Source organism: Pungitius pungitius, chromosome 12 (assembly GCF_949316345.1).
Source record: "Pungitius pungitius chromosome 12, fPunPun2.1, whole genome shotgun sequence".
Taxonomy (NCBI): domain Eukaryota; kingdom Metazoa; phylum Chordata; class Actinopteri; order Perciformes; family Gasterosteidae; genus Pungitius; species Pungitius pungitius.
The window spans coordinates 15,226,700-15,244,121 of record NC_084911.1 but is presented as its reverse complement, the minus strand read 5'-3'; the positions used below and the strand labels follow the sequence as shown (position 1 = coordinate 15,244,121).

General features: G+C 42.9%; 26 non-coding genes across 26 annotated transcripts; all 26 read right to left on the bottom strand.

Moving 5' to 3' along the window:
- Positions 1-594: 594 nt before the first annotated feature.
- Positions 595-676, bottom strand: trnas-gcu (transfer RNA serine (anticodon GCU)). Its single transcript has one exon. It is a non-coding gene; the product is annotated as a tRNA-Ser (tRNA).
- Positions 677-1,205: 529 nt separating this feature from the next.
- trnas-gcu (transfer RNA serine (anticodon GCU)) lies at positions 1,206-1,287 on the bottom strand. The gene has a single exon. It is a non-coding gene; the product is annotated as a tRNA-Ser (tRNA).
- Positions 1,288-1,816: 529 nt separating this feature from the next.
- Positions 1,817-1,898, bottom strand: trnas-gcu (transfer RNA serine (anticodon GCU)). Its single transcript has one exon. It is a non-coding gene; the product is annotated as a tRNA-Ser (tRNA).
- Positions 1,899-2,432: 534 nt separating this feature from the next.
- Positions 2,433-2,514, bottom strand: trnas-gcu (transfer RNA serine (anticodon GCU)). The gene has a single exon. It is a non-coding gene; the product is annotated as a tRNA-Ser (tRNA).
- Positions 2,515-3,043: 529 nt separating this feature from the next.
- Positions 3,044-3,125, bottom strand: trnas-gcu (transfer RNA serine (anticodon GCU)). Its single transcript has one exon. It is a non-coding gene; the product is annotated as a tRNA-Ser (tRNA).
- A 528-nt stretch (positions 3,126-3,653) lies between these two features.
- trnas-gcu (transfer RNA serine (anticodon GCU)) lies at positions 3,654-3,735 on the bottom strand. The gene has a single exon. It is a non-coding gene; the product is annotated as a tRNA-Ser (tRNA).
- A 529-nt stretch (positions 3,736-4,264) lies between these two features.
- Positions 4,265-4,346, bottom strand: trnas-gcu (transfer RNA serine (anticodon GCU)). The gene has a single exon. It is a non-coding gene; the product is annotated as a tRNA-Ser (tRNA).
- Positions 4,347-5,055: 709 nt separating this feature from the next.
- Positions 5,056-5,137, bottom strand: trnas-gcu (transfer RNA serine (anticodon GCU)). The gene has a single exon. It is a non-coding gene; the product is annotated as a tRNA-Ser (tRNA).
- A 529-nt stretch (positions 5,138-5,666) lies between these two features.
- On the bottom strand, positions 5,667-5,748 carry trnas-gcu (transfer RNA serine (anticodon GCU)). Its single transcript has one exon. It is a non-coding gene; the product is annotated as a tRNA-Ser (tRNA).
- A 715-nt stretch (positions 5,749-6,463) lies between these two features.
- On the bottom strand, positions 6,464-6,545 carry trnas-gcu (transfer RNA serine (anticodon GCU)). Its single transcript has one exon. It is a non-coding gene; the product is annotated as a tRNA-Ser (tRNA).
- Positions 6,546-7,261: 716 nt separating this feature from the next.
- trnas-gcu (transfer RNA serine (anticodon GCU)) lies at positions 7,262-7,343 on the bottom strand. Its single transcript has one exon. It is a non-coding gene; the product is annotated as a tRNA-Ser (tRNA).
- Positions 7,344-7,872: 529 nt separating this feature from the next.
- On the bottom strand, positions 7,873-7,954 carry trnas-gcu (transfer RNA serine (anticodon GCU)). Its single transcript has one exon. It is a non-coding gene; the product is annotated as a tRNA-Ser (tRNA).
- Positions 7,955-8,483: 529 nt separating this feature from the next.
- trnas-gcu (transfer RNA serine (anticodon GCU)) lies at positions 8,484-8,565 on the bottom strand. The gene has a single exon. It is a non-coding gene; the product is annotated as a tRNA-Ser (tRNA).
- A 534-nt stretch (positions 8,566-9,099) lies between these two features.
- trnas-gcu (transfer RNA serine (anticodon GCU)) lies at positions 9,100-9,181 on the bottom strand. Its single transcript has one exon. It is a non-coding gene; the product is annotated as a tRNA-Ser (tRNA).
- A 529-nt stretch (positions 9,182-9,710) lies between these two features.
- On the bottom strand, positions 9,711-9,792 carry trnas-gcu (transfer RNA serine (anticodon GCU)). Its single transcript has one exon. It is a non-coding gene; the product is annotated as a tRNA-Ser (tRNA).
- Positions 9,793-10,320: 528 nt separating this feature from the next.
- Positions 10,321-10,402, bottom strand: trnas-gcu (transfer RNA serine (anticodon GCU)). Its single transcript has one exon. It is a non-coding gene; the product is annotated as a tRNA-Ser (tRNA).
- A 529-nt stretch (positions 10,403-10,931) lies between these two features.
- Positions 10,932-11,013, bottom strand: trnas-gcu (transfer RNA serine (anticodon GCU)). The gene has a single exon. It is a non-coding gene; the product is annotated as a tRNA-Ser (tRNA).
- A 709-nt stretch (positions 11,014-11,722) lies between these two features.
- On the bottom strand, positions 11,723-11,804 carry trnas-gcu (transfer RNA serine (anticodon GCU)). The gene has a single exon. It is a non-coding gene; the product is annotated as a tRNA-Ser (tRNA).
- Positions 11,805-12,333: 529 nt separating this feature from the next.
- On the bottom strand, positions 12,334-12,415 carry trnas-gcu (transfer RNA serine (anticodon GCU)). The gene has a single exon. It is a non-coding gene; the product is annotated as a tRNA-Ser (tRNA).
- A 715-nt stretch (positions 12,416-13,130) lies between these two features.
- trnas-gcu (transfer RNA serine (anticodon GCU)) lies at positions 13,131-13,212 on the bottom strand. The gene has a single exon. It is a non-coding gene; the product is annotated as a tRNA-Ser (tRNA).
- A 716-nt stretch (positions 13,213-13,928) lies between these two features.
- Positions 13,929-14,010, bottom strand: trnas-gcu (transfer RNA serine (anticodon GCU)). The gene has a single exon. It is a non-coding gene; the product is annotated as a tRNA-Ser (tRNA).
- A 529-nt stretch (positions 14,011-14,539) lies between these two features.
- trnas-gcu (transfer RNA serine (anticodon GCU)) lies at positions 14,540-14,621 on the bottom strand. Its single transcript has one exon. It is a non-coding gene; the product is annotated as a tRNA-Ser (tRNA).
- A 529-nt stretch (positions 14,622-15,150) lies between these two features.
- Positions 15,151-15,232, bottom strand: trnas-gcu (transfer RNA serine (anticodon GCU)). Its single transcript has one exon. It is a non-coding gene; the product is annotated as a tRNA-Ser (tRNA).
- A 528-nt stretch (positions 15,233-15,760) lies between these two features.
- On the bottom strand, positions 15,761-15,842 carry trnas-gcu (transfer RNA serine (anticodon GCU)). Its single transcript has one exon. It is a non-coding gene; the product is annotated as a tRNA-Ser (tRNA).
- A 528-nt stretch (positions 15,843-16,370) lies between these two features.
- On the bottom strand, positions 16,371-16,452 carry trnas-gcu (transfer RNA serine (anticodon GCU)). Its single transcript has one exon. It is a non-coding gene; the product is annotated as a tRNA-Ser (tRNA).
- A 529-nt stretch (positions 16,453-16,981) lies between these two features.
- On the bottom strand, positions 16,982-17,063 carry trnas-gcu (transfer RNA serine (anticodon GCU)). Its single transcript has one exon. It is a non-coding gene; the product is annotated as a tRNA-Ser (tRNA).
- Between the last annotated feature and the right edge of the window lie 359 nt (positions 17,064-17,422).

The window sequence follows — 17,422 nt, the reverse complement described above, 5'->3', positions numbered from 1 at the left end:
GTGTAGAGGGGGATTAGCTCAAATGGTAGAGCGCTCGCTTAGCATGCGAGAAGTAGCGGGATCGATGCCCGCATCCTCCATTATTCCTAATTTTCAGACAAGGAGATAGTGACAATAATCAGCAAAGGCCCAAACACTCGGACGCCAAGTCTTACTTTACACTACGTTTTTAGGAACATTTAGTTGATTTCGACCCTCTAATTGACCAAATCATTTTTCTCAATCACCTTAAAGGTGTTGTAAAAATGTATGTTGAGGGGTGGAGAAGAGCAGCTATGTTCATCCTACCTAGATGCAGAGGGAAACTAGCTCAAATTGTGGAGCGCTTGCTAACCATAGGAGAGGTGTTGTGGTCAACAGGAGCATTCTTCAAGTGAGTTTGAAGACATTTTGCCTGTGACTGGTGGAAAACAATAAGATTAAATGAAAAAACGATAGCTGGGAATTGGAATCCTTTGTTGCATTACAGGGTTGGCTTTGGATGAGGTCTTGACAATCTGAGCCCTTTGCTCCAACCAAATTGGAACTAGGGCAAAAGATGTGAATTTCAAGGTGGTGACTTGTAAATGTATTTGGTCAAATAAAAGTGCAATGCGACGAGAATGGGATTCGAACCCATGCGTGCAGAGCACAATGGATTAGCAGTCCATCGCCTTAACCACTCGGCCACCTCGTCTTGTTTTGTCTGAGCTTGCGGCATAATTTGATAATTATCGTAGCATGTTTTCATTGTCCTGGGAGGTTTTAAAAGCGTTTAAATGCAGTGTCAGCCTTATGGCAATTCCACCCAAGCGCTTTGTGTAGAGGGGGATTAGCTCAAATGGTAGAGCGCTCGCTTAGCATGCGAGAAGTAGCGGGATCGATGCCCGCATCCTCCATTATTCCTAATTTGTAGAGATAGTGACAATAATCAGCAAAGGCCCAAACATTCGGCCGTCAAGTTTTACTTTACACTACGTTTTTACAAACATTTAGTTGATTTCGACCGTCTTATTGACCAAATCATTTTTCTCAATCACCTTAAAGGTGTTGTAAAAACGTATGTTGATGGGTGGAGTAGAATCCTCTGTTACATTACAGGGTTGGCTTTGGATGAGGTTTTGACAATCTGAGCCCTTTGCTCCAACCAAATTGGAACTAGGGCAACAGATGTGAATTTCGTGGTGGTGACTTGTAAATTTATTTGGTCAAATCAAAGTGGAATGCGACGAGAATGGGATTCGAACTCATGCGTGCAGAGAACAATGGATTAGCAGTCCATCGCCTTAACCACTCAGCCACCTCGTCTTGTTTGGTCTGAGCTTGCGGCATAATTTGATAATTATCGTAGCATGTTTTCATTGTCCTGGGAGGATTTAAAAGCGTTTAAATGCAGTGTCAGCCTTATGGCAATTCCACCCAAGCGCTCTGTGTAGAGGGGGATTAGCTCAAATGGTAGAGCGCTCGCTTAGCATGCGAGAAGTAGCGGGATCGATGCCCGCATTCTCCATTATTCCTAATTTGTAGAGATAGTGACAATAATCAGCAAAGGCCCAAACATTCGGCCGTCAAGTCTTACTTTACACTACGTTTTTACAAACATTTAGTTGATTTCGACCGTCTTATTGACCAAATCATTTTTCTCAATCACCTTAAAGGTGTTGTAAAAACGTATGTTGATGGGTGGAGAAGAATCCTCTGTTACATTACAGGGTTGGCTTTGGATGAGGTTTTGACAATCTGAGCCCTTTGCTCCAACCAAATTGGAACTAGGGCAACAGATGTGAATTTCGTGGTGGTGACTTGTAAATTTATTTGGTCAAATAGAAGAGGAATGTGACGAGAATGGGATTCGAACCCATGCGTGCAGAGCACAATGGATTAGCAGTCCATCGCCTTAACCACTCGGCCACCTCGTCTTGGTAATAGGATTTTGCGGCATAATTTGATAATTATCGTAGCATGTTTTCATTGTCCTGGGAGGTTTTAAAAGCGTTTAAATGCAGTGTCAGCCTTATGGCAATTCCAGCCAAGGGCTTTGTGTAGAGGGGGATTAGCTCAAATGGTAGAGCGCTCGCTTAGCATGCGAGAAGTAGCGGGATCGATGCCCGCATCCTCCATTATTCCTAATTTTCAGACAAGGAGATAGTGACAATAATCAGCAAAGGCCCAAACACTCGGACGCCAAGTCTTACTTTACACTACGTTTTTAGGAACATTTAGTTGATTTCGACCCTCTAATTGACCAAATCATTTTTCTCAATCACCTTAAAGGTGTTGTAAAAACGTATGTTGATGGGTGGAGTAGAATCCTCTGTTACATTACAGGGTTGGCTTTGGATGAGGTTTTGACAATCTGAGCCCTTTGCTCCAACCAAATTGGAACTAGGGCAACAGATGTGAATTTCGTGGTGGTGACTTGTAAATTTATTTGGTCAAATAGAAGAGGAATGCGACGAGAATGGGATTCGAACCCATGCGTGCAGAGCACAATGGATTAGCAGTCTATCGCCTTAACCACTCGGCCACCTCGTCTTGTTTAATAGGATCTTGCGGCATAATTTGATCATTATCGTAGCATGTTTTTATTGTCCTGGGAGGATTTAAAAGCGTTTAAATGCAGTGTCAGCCTTATGGCAATTCCACCCAAGCGCTCTGTGTAGAGGGGGATTAGCTCAAATGGTAGAGCGCTCGCTTAGCATGCGAGAAGTAGCGGGATCGATGCCCGCATTCTCCATTATTCCTAATTTGTAGAGATAGTGACAATAATCAGCAAAGGCCCAAACATTCGGCCGTCAAGTCTTACTTTACACTACGTTTTTACAAACATTTAGTTGATTTCGACCGTCTTATTGACCAAATCATTTTTCTCAATCACCTTAAAGGTGTTGTAAAAACGTATGTTGATGGGTGGAGAAGAATCCTCTGTTACATTACAGGGTTGGCTTTGGATGAGGTTTTGACAATCTGAGCCCTTTGCTCCAACCAAATTGGAACTAGGGCAACAGATGTGAATTTCGTGGTGGTGACTTGTAAATTTATTTGGTCAAATAGAAGAGGAATGCGACGAGAATGGGATTCGAACCCATGCGTGCAGAGCACAATGGATTAGCAGTCCATCGCCTTAACCACTCGGCCACCTCGTCTTGGTAATAGGATTTTGCGGCATAATTTGATAATTATCGTAGCATGTTTTCATTGTCCTGGGAGGTTTTAAAAGCGTTTAAATGCAGTGTCAGCCTTATGGCAATTCCAGCCAAGGGCTTTGTGTAGAGGGGGATTAGCTCAAATGGTAGAGCGCTCGCTTAGCATGCGAGAAGTAGCGGGATCGATGCCCGCATCCTCCATTATTCCTAATTTGTAGAGATAGTGACAATAATCAGCAAAGGCCCAAACATTCGGCCGTCAAGTCTTACTTTACACTACGTTTTTACAAACATTTAGTTGATTTCGACCGTCTTATTGACCAAATCATTTTTCTCAATCACCTTAAAGGTGTTGTAAAAACGTATGTTGATGGGTGGAGTAGAATCCTCTGTTACATTACAGGGTTGGCTTTGGATGAGGTTTTGACAATCTGAGCCCTTTGCTCCAACCAAATTGGAACTAGGGCAACAGATGTGAATTTCGTGGTGGTGACTTGTAAATTTATTTGGTCAAATCTAAGTGGAATGCGACGAGAATGGGATTCGAACTCATGCGTGCAGAGAACAATGGATTAGCAGTCCATCGCCTTAACCACTCAGCCACCTCGTCTTGTTTGGTCTGAGCTTGCGGCATAATTTGATAATTATCGTAGCATGTTTTCATTGTCCTGGGAGGATTTAAAAGCGTTTAAATGCAGTGTCAGCCTTATGGCAATTCCACCCAAGCGCTCTGTGTAGAGGGGGATTAGCTCAAATGGTAGAGCGCTCGCTTAGCATGCGAGAAGTAGCGGGATCGATGCCCGCATTCTCCATTATTCCTAATTTGTAGAGATAGTGACAATAATCAGCAAAGGCCCAAACATTCGGCCGTCAAGTCTTACTTTACACTACGTTTTTACAAACATTTAGTTGATTTCGACCGTCTTATTGACCAAATCATTTTTCTCAATCACCTTAAAGGTGTTGTAAAAACGTATGTTGATGGGTGGAGAAGAATCCTCTGTTACATTACAGGGTTGGCTTTGGATGAGGTTTTGACAATCTGAGCCCTTTGCTCCAACCAAATTGGAACTAGGGCAACAGATGTGAATTTCGTGGTGGTGACTTGTAAATTTATTTGGTCAAATAGAAGAGGAATGCGACGAGAATGGGATTCGAACCCATGCGTGCAGAGCACAATGGATTAGCAGTCCATCGCCTTAACCACTCGGCCACCTCGTCTTGGTAATAGGATTTTGCGGCATAATTTGATAATTATCGTAGCATGTTTTCATTGTCCTGGGAGGTTTTAAAAGCGTTTAAATGCAGTGTCAGCCTTATGGCAATTCCAGCCAAGGGCTTTGTGTAGAGGGGGATTAGCTCAAATGGTAGAGCGCTCGCTTAGCATGCGAGAAGTAGCGGGATCGATGCCCGCATCCTCCATTATTCCTAATTTGTAGAGATAGTGACAATAATCAGCAAAGGCCCAAACATTCGGCCGTCAAGTCTTACTTTACACTACGTTTTTAGGAACATTTAGTTGATTTCGACCCTCTAATTGACCAAATCATTTTTCTCAATCACCTTAAAGGTGTTGTAAAAATGTATGTTGAGGGGTGGAGAAGAGCAGCTATGTTCATCCTACCTAGATGCAGAGGGAAACTAGCTCAAATTGTGGAGCGCTTGCTAACCATAGGAGAGGTGTTGTGGTCAACAGGAGCATTCTTCAAGTGAGTTTGAAGACATTTTGCCTGTGACTGGTGGAAAACAATAAGATTAAATGAAAAAACGATAGCTGGGAATTGGAATCCTTTGTTGCATCACAGGGTTGGCTTTGGATGAGGTCTTGACAATCTGAGCCCTTTGCTCCAACCAAATTGGAACTAGGGCAAAAGATGTGAATTTCAAGGTGGTGACTTGTAAATGTATTTGGTCAAATAAAAGTGGAATGCGACGAGAATGGGATTCGAACCCATGTGTGCAGAGCACAATGGATTAGCAGTCCATCGCCTTAACCACTCGGCCACCTCGTCTTGTTTGGTCTGAGCTTGCGGCATAATTTGATAATTATCGTAGCATGTTTTCATTGTCCTGGGAGGTTTTAAAAGCGTTTAAATGCAGTGTCAGCCTTATGGCAATTCCACCCAAGCGCTCTGTGTAGAGGGGGATTAGCTCAAATGGTAGAGCGCTCGCTTAGCATGCGAGAAGTAGCGGGATCGATGCCCGCATTCTCCATTATTCCTAATTTGTAGAGATAGTGACAATAATCAGCAAAGGCCCAAACATTCGGCCGCCAAGTCTTACTTTACACTACGTTTTTACAAACATTTAGTTGATTTCGACCGTCTTATTGACCAAATCATTTTTCTCAATCACCTTAAAGGTGTTGTAAAAACGTATGTTGATGGGTGGAGAAGAATCCTCTGTTACATTACAGGGTTGGCTTTGGATGAGGTTTTGACAATCTGAGACCTTTGCTCCAACCAAATTGGAACTAGGGCAACAGATGTGAATTTCGTGGTGGTGACTTGTAAATTTATTTGGTCAAATAGAAGAGGAATGCGACGAGAATGGGATTCGAACCCATGCGTGCAGAGCTCAACGGATTAGCAGTCCATAGCCTTAACCACTCTGCCACCTCGTCTTGGTAATAGGATTTTGCGGCATAATTTGATAATTATCGTAGTATGTTTTCATTGTCCTGGGAGGTTTTAAAAGCGTTTAAATGCAGTGTCAGCCTTATGGCAATTCCACCCAAGCGCTCTGTGTAGAGGGGGATTAGCTCAAATGGTAGAGCGCTCGCTTAGCATGCGAGAAGTAGCGGGATCGATGCCCGCATCCTCCATTATTCCTAATTTTCAGACAAGGAGATAGTGACAATAATCAGCAAAGGCCCAAACACTCGGACGCCAAGTCTTACTTTACTCTACGTTTTTAGGAACATTTAGTTGATTTCGACCCTCTAATTGACCAAATCATTTTTCTCAATCACCTTAAAGGTGTTGTAAAAATGTATGTTGAGGGGTGGAGAAGAGCAGCTATGTTTATCCTACCTAGATGCAGAGGGAAACTAGCTCAACTTGTGGAGCGCTTGCTAACCATAGGAGAGGTGTTGTGATCAACAGGAGCATTCTTCAAGTGAGTTTGAAGACATTTTGCCTGTGACTGGTGGAAAACAATAAGATTAAATGAAAAAACGATAGCTGGGAATTGGAATCCTTTGTTGCATTACAGGGTTGGCTTTGGATGAGGTCTTGACAATCTGAGCCCTTTGCTCCAACCAAATTGGAACTAGGTCAAAAGATGTGAATTTCAAGGTGGTGACTTGTAAATGTATTTGGTCAAATAAAAGTGCAATGCGACAAGAATGGGATTCAAACCCATGCGTGCAGAGCACAATGGATTAGCAGTCCATCGCCTTAACCACTCGGCCACCTCGTCTTGTTTTGTCTGAGCTTGCGGCATAATTTGATAATTATCGTAGCATGTTTTCATTGTCCTGGGAGGTTTTAAAAGCGTTTAAATGCAGTGTCAGCCTTATGGCAATTCCAGCCAAGGGCTTTGTGTAGAGGGGGATTAGCTCAAATGGTAGAGCGCTCGCTTAGCATGCGAGAAGTAGCGGGATCGATGCCCGCATCCTCCATTATTCCTAATTTTCAGACAAGGAGATAGTGACAATAATCAGCAAAGGCCCAAACACTCGGACGCCAAGTCTTACTTTACACTACGTTTTTAGGAACATTTAGTTGATTTCGACCCTCTAATTGACCAAATCATTTTTCTCAATCACCTTAAAGGTGTTGTAAAAATGTATGTTGAGGGGTGGAGAAGAGCAGCTATGTTCATCCTACCTAGATGCAGAGGGAAACTAGCTCAAATTGTGGAGCGCTTGCTAACCATAGGAGAGGTGTTGTGGTCAACAGGAGCATTCTTCAAGTGAGTTTGAAGACATTTTGCCTGTGACTGGTGGAAAACAATAAGATTAAATGAAAAAACGATAGCTGGGAATTGGAATCCTTTGTTGCATTACAGGGTTGGCTTTGGATGAGGTCTTGACAATCTGAGCCCTTTGCTCCAACCAAATTGGAACTAGGGCAAAAGATGTGAATTTCAAGGTGGTGACTTGTAAATGTATTTGGTCAAATAAAAGTGCAATGCGACGAGAATGGGATTCGAACCCATGCGTGCAGAGCACAATGGATTAGCAGTCCATCGCCTTAACCACTCGGCCACCTCGTCTTGTTTTGTCTGAGCTTGCGGCATAATTTGATAATTATCGTAGCATGTTTTCATTGTCCTGGGAGGTTTTAAAAGCGTTTAAATGCAGTGTCAGCCTTATGGCAATTCCACCCAAGCGCTTTGTGTAGAGGGGGATTAGCTCAAATGGTAGAGCGCTCGCTTAGCATGCGAGAAGTAGCGGGATCGATGCCCGCATCCTCCATTATTCCTAATTTGTAGAGATAGTGACAATAATCAGCAAAGGCCCAAACATTCGGCCGTCAAGTTTTACTTTACACTACGTTTTTACAAACATTTAGTTGATTTCGACCGTCTTATTGACCAAATCATTTTTCTCAATCACCTTAAAGGTGTTGTAAAAACGTATGTTGATGGGTGGAGTAGAATCCTCTGTTACATTACAGGGTTGGCTTTGGATGAGGTTTTGACAATCTGAGCCCTTTGCTCCAACCAAATTGGAACTAGGGCAACAGATGTGAATTTCGTGGTGGTGACTTGTAAATTTATTTGGTCAAATCAAAGTGGAATGCGACGAGAATGGGATTCGAACTCATGCGTGCAGAGAACAATGGATTAGCAGTCCATCGCCTTAACCACTCAGCCACCTCGTCTTGTTTGGTCTGAGCTTGCGGCATAATTTGATAATTATCGTAGCATGTTTTCATTGTCCTGGGAGGATTTAAAAGCGTTTAAATGCAGTGTCAGCCTTATGGCAATTCCACCCAAGCGCTCTGTGTAGAGGGGGATTAGCTCAAATGGTAGAGCGCTCGCTTAGCATGCGAGAAGTAGCGGGATCGATGCCCGCATTCTCCATTATTCCTAATTTGTAGAGATAGTGACAATAATCAGCAAAGGCCCAAACATTCGGCCGTCAAGTCTTACTTTACACTACGTTTTTACAAACATTTAGTTGATTTCGACCGTCTTATTGACCAAATCATTTTTCTCAATCACCTTAAAGGTGTTGTAAAAACGTATGTTGATGGGTGGAGAAGAATCCTCTGTTACATTACAGGGTTGGCTTTGGATGAGGTTTTGACAATCTGAGCCCTTTGCTCCAACCAAATTGGAACTAGGGCAACAGATGTGAATTTCGTGGTGGTGACTTGTAAATTTATTTGGTCAAATAGAAGAGGAATGTGACGAGAATGGGATTCGAACCCATGCGTGCAGAGCACAATGGATTAGCAGTCCATCGCCTTAACCACTCGGCCACCTCGTCTTGGTAATAGGATTTTGCGGCATAATTTGATAATTATCGTAGCATGTTTTCATTGTCCTGGGAGGTTTTAAAAGCGTTTAAATGCAGTGTCAGCCTTATGGCAATTCCAGCCAAGGGCTTTGTGTAGAGGGGGATTAGCTCAAATGGTAGAGCGCTCGCTTAGCATGCGAGAAGTAGCGGGATCGATGCCCGCATCCTCCATTATTCCTAATTTTCAGACAAGGAGATAGTGACAATAATCAGCAAAGGCCCAAACACTCGGACGCCAAGTCTTACTTTACACTACGTTTTTAGGAACATTTAGTTGATTTCGACCCTCTAATTGACCAAATCATTTTTCTCAATCACCTTAAAGGTGTTGTAAAAACGTATGTTGATGGGTGGAGTAGAATCCTCTGTTACATTACAGGGTTGGCTTTGGATGAGGTTTTGACAATCTGAGCCCTTTGCTCCAACCAAATTGGAACTAGGGCAACAGATGTGAATTTCGTGGTGGTGACTTGTAAATTTATTTGGTCAAATAGAAGAGGAATGCGACGAGAATGGGATTCGAACCCATGCGTGCAGAGCACAATGGATTAGCAGTCTATCGCCTTAACCACTCGGCCACCTCGTCTTGTTTAATAGGATCTTGCGGCATAATTTGATCATTATCGTAGCATGTTTTTATTGTCCTGGGAGGATTTAAAAGCGTTTAAATGCAGTGTCAGCCTTATGGCAATTCCACCCAAGCGCTCTGTGTAGAGGGGGATTAGCTCAAATGGTAGAGCGCTCGCTTAGCATGCGAGAAGTAGCGGGATCGATGCCCGCATTCTCCATTATTCCTAATTTGTAGAGATAGTGACAATAATCAGCAAAGGCCCAAACATTCGGCCGTCAAGTCTTACTTTACACTACGTTTTTACAAACATTTAGTTGATTTCGACCGTCTTATTGACCAAATCATTTTTCTCAATCACCTTAAAGGTGTTGTAAAAACGTATGTTGATGGGTGGAGAAGAATCCTCTGTTACATTACAGGGTTGGCTTTGGATGAGGTTTTGACAATCTGAGCCCTTTGCTCCAACCAAATTGGAACTAGGGCAACAGATGTGAATTTCGTGGTGGTGACTTGTAAATTTATTTGGTCAAATAGAAGAGGAATGCGACGAGAATGGGATTCGAACCCATGCGTGCAGAGCACAATGGATTAGCAGTCCATCGCCTTAACCACTCGGCCACCTCGTCTTGGTAATAGGATTTTGCGGCATAATTTGATAATTATCGTAGCATGTTTTCATTGTCCTGGGAGGTTTTAAAAGCGTTTAAATGCAGTGTCAGCCTTATGGCAATTCCAGCCAAGGGCTTTGTGTAGAGGGGGATTAGCTCAAATGGTAGAGCGCTCGCTTAGCATGCGAGAAGTAGCGGGATCGATGCCCGCATCCTCCATTATTCCTAATTTGTAGAGATAGTGACAATAATCAGCAAAGGCCCAAACATTCGGCCGTCAAGTCTTACTTTACACTACGTTTTTACAAACATTTAGTTGATTTCGACCGTCTTATTGACCAAATCATTTTTCTCAATCACCTTAAAGGTGTTGTAAAAACGTATGTTGATGGGTGGAGTAGAATCCTCTGTTACATTACAGGGTTGGCTTTGGATGAGGTTTTGACAATCTGAGCCCTTTGCTCCAACCAAATTGGAACTAGGGCAACAGATGTGAATTTCGTGGTGGTGACTTGTAAATTTATTTGGTCAAATCTAAGTGGAATGCGACGAGAATGGGATTCGAACTCATGCGTGCAGAGAACAATGGATTAGCAGTCCATCGCCTTAACCACTCAGCCACCTCGTCTTGTTTGGTCTGAGCTTGCGGCATAATTTGATAATTATCGTAGCATGTTTTCATTGTCCTGGGAGGATTTAAAAGCGTTTAAATGCAGTGTCAGCCTTATGGCAATTCCACCCAAGCGCTCTGTGTAGAGGGGGATTAGCTCAAATGGTAGAGCGCTCGCTTAGCATGCGAGAAGTAGCGGGATCGATGCCCGCATTCTCCATTATTCCTAATTTGTAGAGATAGTGACAATAATCAGCAAAGGCCCAAACATTCGGCCGTCAAGTCTTACTTTACACTACGTTTTTACAAACATTTAGTTGATTTCGACCGTCTTATTGACCAAATCATTTTTCTCAATCACCTTAAAGGTGTTGTAAAAACGTATGTTGATGGGTGGAGAAGAATCCTCTGTTACATTACAGGGTTGGCTTTGGATGAGGTTTTGACAATCTGAGCCCTTTGCTCCAACCAAATTGGAACTAGGGCAACAGATGTGAATTTCGTGGTGGTGACTTGTAAATTTATTTGGTCAAATAGAAGAGGAATGCGACGAGAATGGGATTCGAACCCATGCGTGCAGAGCACAATGGATTAGCAGTCCATCGCCTTAACCACTCGGCCACCTCGTCTTGGTAATAGGATTTTGCGGCATAATTTGATAATTATCGTAGCATGTTTTCATTGTCCTGGGAGGTTTTAAAAGCGTTTAAATGCAGTGTCAGCCTTATGGCAATTCCAGCCAAGGGCTTTGTGTAGAGGGGGATTAGCTCAAATGGTAGAGCGCTCGCTTAGCATGCGAGAAGTAGCGGGATCGATGCCCGCATCCTCCATTATTCCTAATTTGTAGAGATAGTGACAATAATCAGCAAAGGCCCAAACATTCGGCCGTCAAGTCTTACTTTACACTACGTTTTTAGGAACATTTAGTTGATTTCGACCCTCTAATTGACCAAATCATTTTTCTCAATCACCTTAAAGGTGTTGTAAAAATGTATGTTGAGGGGTGGAGAAGAGCAGCTATGTTCATCCTACCTAGATGCAGAGGGAAACTAGCTCAAATTGTGGAGCGCTTGCTAACCATAGGAGAGGTGTTGTGGTCAACAGGAGCATTCTTCAAGTGAGTTTGAAGACATTTTGCCTGTGACTGGTGGAAAACAATAAGATTAAATGAAAAAACGATAGCTGGGAATTGGAATCCTTTGTTGCATCACAGGGTTGGCTTTGGATGAGGTCTTGACAATCTGAGCCCTTTGCTCCAACCAAATTGGAACTAGGGCAAAAGATGTGAATTTCAAGGTGGTGACTTGTAAATGTATTTGGTCAAATAAAAGTGGAATGCGACGAGAATGGGATTCGAACCCATGTGTGCAGAGCACAATGGATTAGCAGTCCATCGCCTTAACCACTCGGCCACCTCGTCTTGTTTGGTCTGAGCTTGCGGCATAATTTGATAATTATCGTAGCATGTTTTCATTGTCCTGGGAGGTTTTAAAAGCGTTTAAATGCAGTGTCAGCCTTATGGCAATTCCACCCAAGCGCTCTGTGTAGAGGGGGATTAGCTCAAATGGTAGAGCGCTCGCTTAGCATGCGAGAAGTAGCGGGATCGATGCCCGCATTCTCCATTATTCCTAATTTGTAGAGATAGTGACAATAATCAGCAAAGGCCCAAACATTCGGCCGCCAAGTCTTACTTTACACTACGTTTTTACAAACATTTAGTTGATTTCGACCGTCTTATTGACCAAATCATTTTTCTCAATCACCTTAAAGGTGTTGTAAAAACGTATGTTGATGGGTGGAGAAGAATCCTCTGTTACATTACAGGGTTGGCTTTGGATGAGGTTTTGACAATCTGAGACCTTTGCTCCAACCAAATTGGAACTAGGGCAACAGATGTGAATTTCGTGGTGGTGACTTGTAAATTTATTTGGTCAAATAGAAGAGGAATGCGACGAGAATGGGATTCGAACCCATGCGTGCAGAGCTCAACGGATTAGCAGTCCATAGCCTTAACCACTCTGCCACCTCGTCTTGGTAATAGGATTTTGCGGCATAATTTGATAATTATCGTAGTATGTTTTCATTGTCCTGGGAGGTTTTAAAAGCGTTTAAATGCAGTGTCAGCCTTATGGCAATTCCACCCAAGCGCTCTGTGTAGAGGGGGATTAGCTCAAATGGTAGAGCGCTCGCTTAGCATGCGAGAAGTAGCGGGATCGATGCCCGCATCCTCCATTATTCCTAATTTTCAGACAAGGAGATAGTGACAATAATCAGCAAAGGCCCAAACACTCGGACGCCAAGTCTTACTTTACTCTACGTTTTTAGGAACATTTAGTTGATTTCGACCCTCTAATTGACCAAATCATTTTTCTCAATCACCTTAAAGGTGTTGTAAAAATGTATGTTGAGGGGTGGAGAAGAGCAGCTATGTTTATCCTACCTAGATGCAGAGGGAAACTAGCTCAACTTGTGGAGCGCTTGCTAACCATAGGAGAGGTGTTGTGATCAACAGGAGCATTCTTCAAGTGAGTTTGAAGACATTTTGCCTGTGACTGGTGGAAAACAATAAGATTAAATGAAAAAACGATAGCTGGGAATTGGAATCCTTTGTTGCATTACAGGGTTGGCTTTGGATGAGGTCTTGACAATCTGAGCCCTTTGCTCCAACCAAATTGGAACTAGGTCAAAAGATGTGAATTTCAAGGTGGTGACTTGTAAATGTATTTGGTCAAATAAAAGTGCAATGCGACAAGAATGGGATTCAAACCCATGCGTGCAGAGCACAATGGATTAGCAGTCCATCGCCTTAACCACTCGGCCACCTCGTCTTGTTTTGTCTGAGCTTGCGGCATAATTTGATAATTATCGTAGCATGTTTTCATTGTCCTGGGAGGTTTTAAAAGCGTTTAAATGCAGTGTCAGCCTTATGGCAATTCCAGCCAAGGGCTTTGTGTAGAGGGGGATTAGCTCAAATGGTAGAGCGCTCGCTTAGCATGCGAGAAGTAGCGGGATCGATGCCCGCATCCTCCATTATTCCTAATTTTCAGACAAGGAGATAGTGACAATAATCAGCAAAGGCCCAAACACTCGGACGCCAAGTCTTACTTTACACTACGTTTTTAGGAACATTTAGTTGATTTCGACCCTCTAATTGACCAAATCATTTTTCTCAATCACCTTAAAGGTGTTGTAAAAATGTATGTTGAGGGGTGGAGAAGAGCAGCTATGTTCATCCTACCTAGATGCAGAGGGAAACTAGCTCAAATTGTGGAGCGCTTGCTAACCATAGGAGAGGTGTTGTGGTCAACAGGAGCATTCTTCAAGTGAGTTTGAAGACATTTTGCCTGTGACTGGTGGAAAACAATAAGATTAAATGAAAAAACGATAGCTGGGAATTGGAATCCTTTGTTGCATTACAGGGTTGGCTTTGGATGAGGTCTTGACAATCTGAGCCCTTTGCTCCAACCAAATTGGAACTAGGGCAAAAGATGTGAATTTCAAGGTGGTGACTTGTAAATGTATTTGGTCAAATAAAAGTGCAATGCGACGAGAATGGGATTCGAACCCATGCGTGCAGAGCACAATGGATTAGCAGTCCATCGCCTTAACCACTCGGCCACCTCGTCTTGTTTTGTCTGAGCTTGCGGCATAATTTGATAATTATCGTAGCATGTTTTCATTGTCCTGGGAGGTTTTAAAAGCGTTTAAATGCAGTGTCAGCCTTATGGCAATTCCACCCAAGCGCTTTGTGTAGAGGGGGATTAGCTCAAATGGTAGAGCGCTCGCTTAGCATGCGAGAAGTAGCGGGATCGATGCCCGCATCCTCCATTATTCCTAATTTGTAGAGATAGTGACAATAATCAGCAAAGGCCCAAACATTCGGCCGTCAAGTTTTACTTTACACTACGTTTTTACAAACATTTAGTTGATTTCGACCGTCTTATTGACCAAATCATTTTTCTCAATCACCTTAAAGGTGTTGTAAAAACGTATGTTGATGGGTGGAGTAGAATCCTCTGTTACATTACAGGGTTGGCTTTGGATGAGGTTTTGACAATCTGAGCCCTTTGCTCCAACCAAATTGGAACTAGGGCAACAGATGTGAATTTCGTGGTGGTGACTTGTAAATTTATTTGGTCAAATCAAAGTGGAATGCGACGAGAATGGGATTCGAACTCATGCGTGCAGAGAACAATGGATTAGCAGTCCATCGCCTTAACCACTCAGCCACCTCGTCTTGTTTGGTCTGAGCTTGCGGCATAATTTGATAATTATCGTAGCATGTTTTCATTGTCCTGGGAGGATTTAAAAGCGTTTAAATGCAGTGTCAGCCTTATGGCAATTCCACCCAAGCGCTCTGTGTAGAGGGGGATTAGCTCAAATGGTAGAGCGCTCGCTTAGCATGCGAGAAGTAGCGGGATCGATGCCCGCATTCTCCATTATTCCTAATTTGTAGAGATAGTGACAATAATCAGCAAAGGCCCAAACATTCGGCCGTCAAGTCTTACTTTACACTACGTTTTTACAAACATTTAGTTGATTTCGACCGTCTTATTGACCAAATCATTTTTCTCAATCACCTTAAAGGTGTTGTAAAAACGTATGTTGATGGGTGGAGAAGAATCCTCTGTTACATTACAGGGTTGGCTTTGGATGAGGTTTTGACAATCTGAGCCCTTTGCTCCAACCAAATTGGAACTAGGGCAACAGATGTGAATTTCGTGGTGGTGACTTGTAAATTTATTTGGTCAAATAGAAGAGGAATGTGACGAGAATGGGATTCGAACCCATGCGTGCAGAGCACAATGGATTAGCAGTCCATCGCCTTAACCACTCGGCCACCTCGTCTTGGTAATAGGATTTTGCGGCATAATTTGATCATTATCGTAGCATGTTTTTATTGTCCTGGGAGGATTTAAAAGCGTTTAAATGCAGTGTCAGCCTTATGGCAATTCCACCCAAGCGCTCTGTGTAGAGGGGGATTAGCTCAAATGGTAGAGCGCTCGCTTAGCATGCGAGAAGTAGCGGGATCGATGCCCGCATTCTCCATTATTCCTAATTTGTAGAGATAGTGACAATAATCAGCAAAGGCCCAAACATTCGGCCGTCAAGTCTTACTTTACACTACGTTTTTACAAACATTTAGTTGATTTCGACCGTCTTATTGACCAAATCATTTTTCTCAATCACCTTAAAGGTGTTGTAAAAACGTATGTTGATGGGTGGAGAAGAATCCTCTGTTACATTACAGGGTTGGCTTTGGATGAGGTTTTGACAATCTGAGCCCTTTGCTCCAACCAAATTGGAACTAGGGCAACAGATGTGAATTTCGTGGTGGTGACTTGTAAATTTATTTGGTCAAATAGAAGAGGAATGCGACGAGAATGGGATTCGAACCCATGCGTGCAGAGCACAATGGATTAGCAGTCCATCGCCTTAACCACTCGGCCACCTCGTCTTGGTAATAGGATTTTGCGGCATAATTTGATAATTATCGTAGCATGTTTTCATTGTCCTGGGAGGTTTTAAAAGCGTTTAAATGCAGTGTCAGCCTTATGGCAATTCCAGCCAAGGGCTTTGTGTAGAGGGGGATTAGCTCAAATGGTAGAGCGCTCGCTTAGCATGCGAGAAGTAGCGGGATCGATGCCCGCATCCTCCATTATTCCTAATTTGTAGAGATAGTGACAATAATCAGCAAAGGCCCAAACATTCGGCCGTCAAGTCTTACTTTACACTACGTTTTTACAAACATTTAGTTGATTTCGACCGTCTTATTGACCAAATCATTTTTCTCAATCACCTTAAAGGTGTTGTAAAAACGTATGTTGATGGGTGGAGTAGAATCCTCTGTTACATTACAGGGTTGGCTTTGGATGAGGTTTTGACAATCTGAGCCCTTTGCTCCAACCAAATTGGAACTAGGGCAACAGATGTGAATTTCGTGGTGGTGACTTGTAAATTTATTTGGTCAAATCTAAGTGGAATGCGACGAGAATGGGATTCGAACTCATGCGTGCAGAGAACAATGGATTAGCAGTCCATCGCCTTAACCACTCAGCCACCTCGTCTTGTTTGGTCTGAGCTTGCGGCATAATTTGATAATTATCGTAGCATGTTTTCATTGTCCTGGGAGGATTTAAAAGCGTTTAAATGCAGTGTCAGCCTTATGGCAATTCCACCCAAGCGCTCTGTGTAGAGGGGGATTAGCTCAAATGGTAGAGCGCTCGCTTAGCATGCGAGAAGTAGCGGGATCGATGCCCGCATTCTCCATTATTCCTAATTTGTAGAGATAGTGACAATAATCAGCAAAGGCCCAAACATTCGGCCGTCAAGTCTTACTTTACACTACGTTTTTACAAACATTTAGTTGATTTCGACCGTCTTATTGACCAAATCATTTTTCTCAATCACCTTAAAGGTGTTGTAAAAACGTATGTTGATGGGTGGAGAAGAATCCTCTGTTACATTACAGGGTTGGCTTTGGATGAGGTTTTGACAATCTGAGCCCTTTGCTCCAACCAAATTGGAACTAGGGCAACAGATGTGAATTTCGTGGTGGTGACTTGTAAATTTATTTGGTCAAATAGAAGAGGAATGCGACGAGAATGGGATTCGAACCCATGCGTGCAGAGCACAATGGATTAGCAGTCCATCGCCTTAACCACTCGGCCACCTCGTCTTGGTAATAGGATTTTGCGGCATAATTTGATAATTATCGTAGCATGTTTTCATTGTCCTGGGAGGTTTTAAAAGCGTTTAAATGCAGTGTCAGCCTTATGGCAATTCCAGCCAAGGGCTTTGTGTAGAGGGGGATTAGCTCAAATGGTAGAGCGCTCGCTTAGCATGCGAGAAGTAGCGGGATCGATGCCCGCATCCTCCATTATTCCTAATTTGTAGAGATAGTGACAATAATCAGCAAAGGCCCAAACATTCGGCCGTCAAGTCTTACTTTACACTACGTTTTTAGGAACATTTAGTTGATTTCGACCCTCTAATTGACCAAATCATTTTTCTCAATCACCTTAAAGGTGTTGTAAA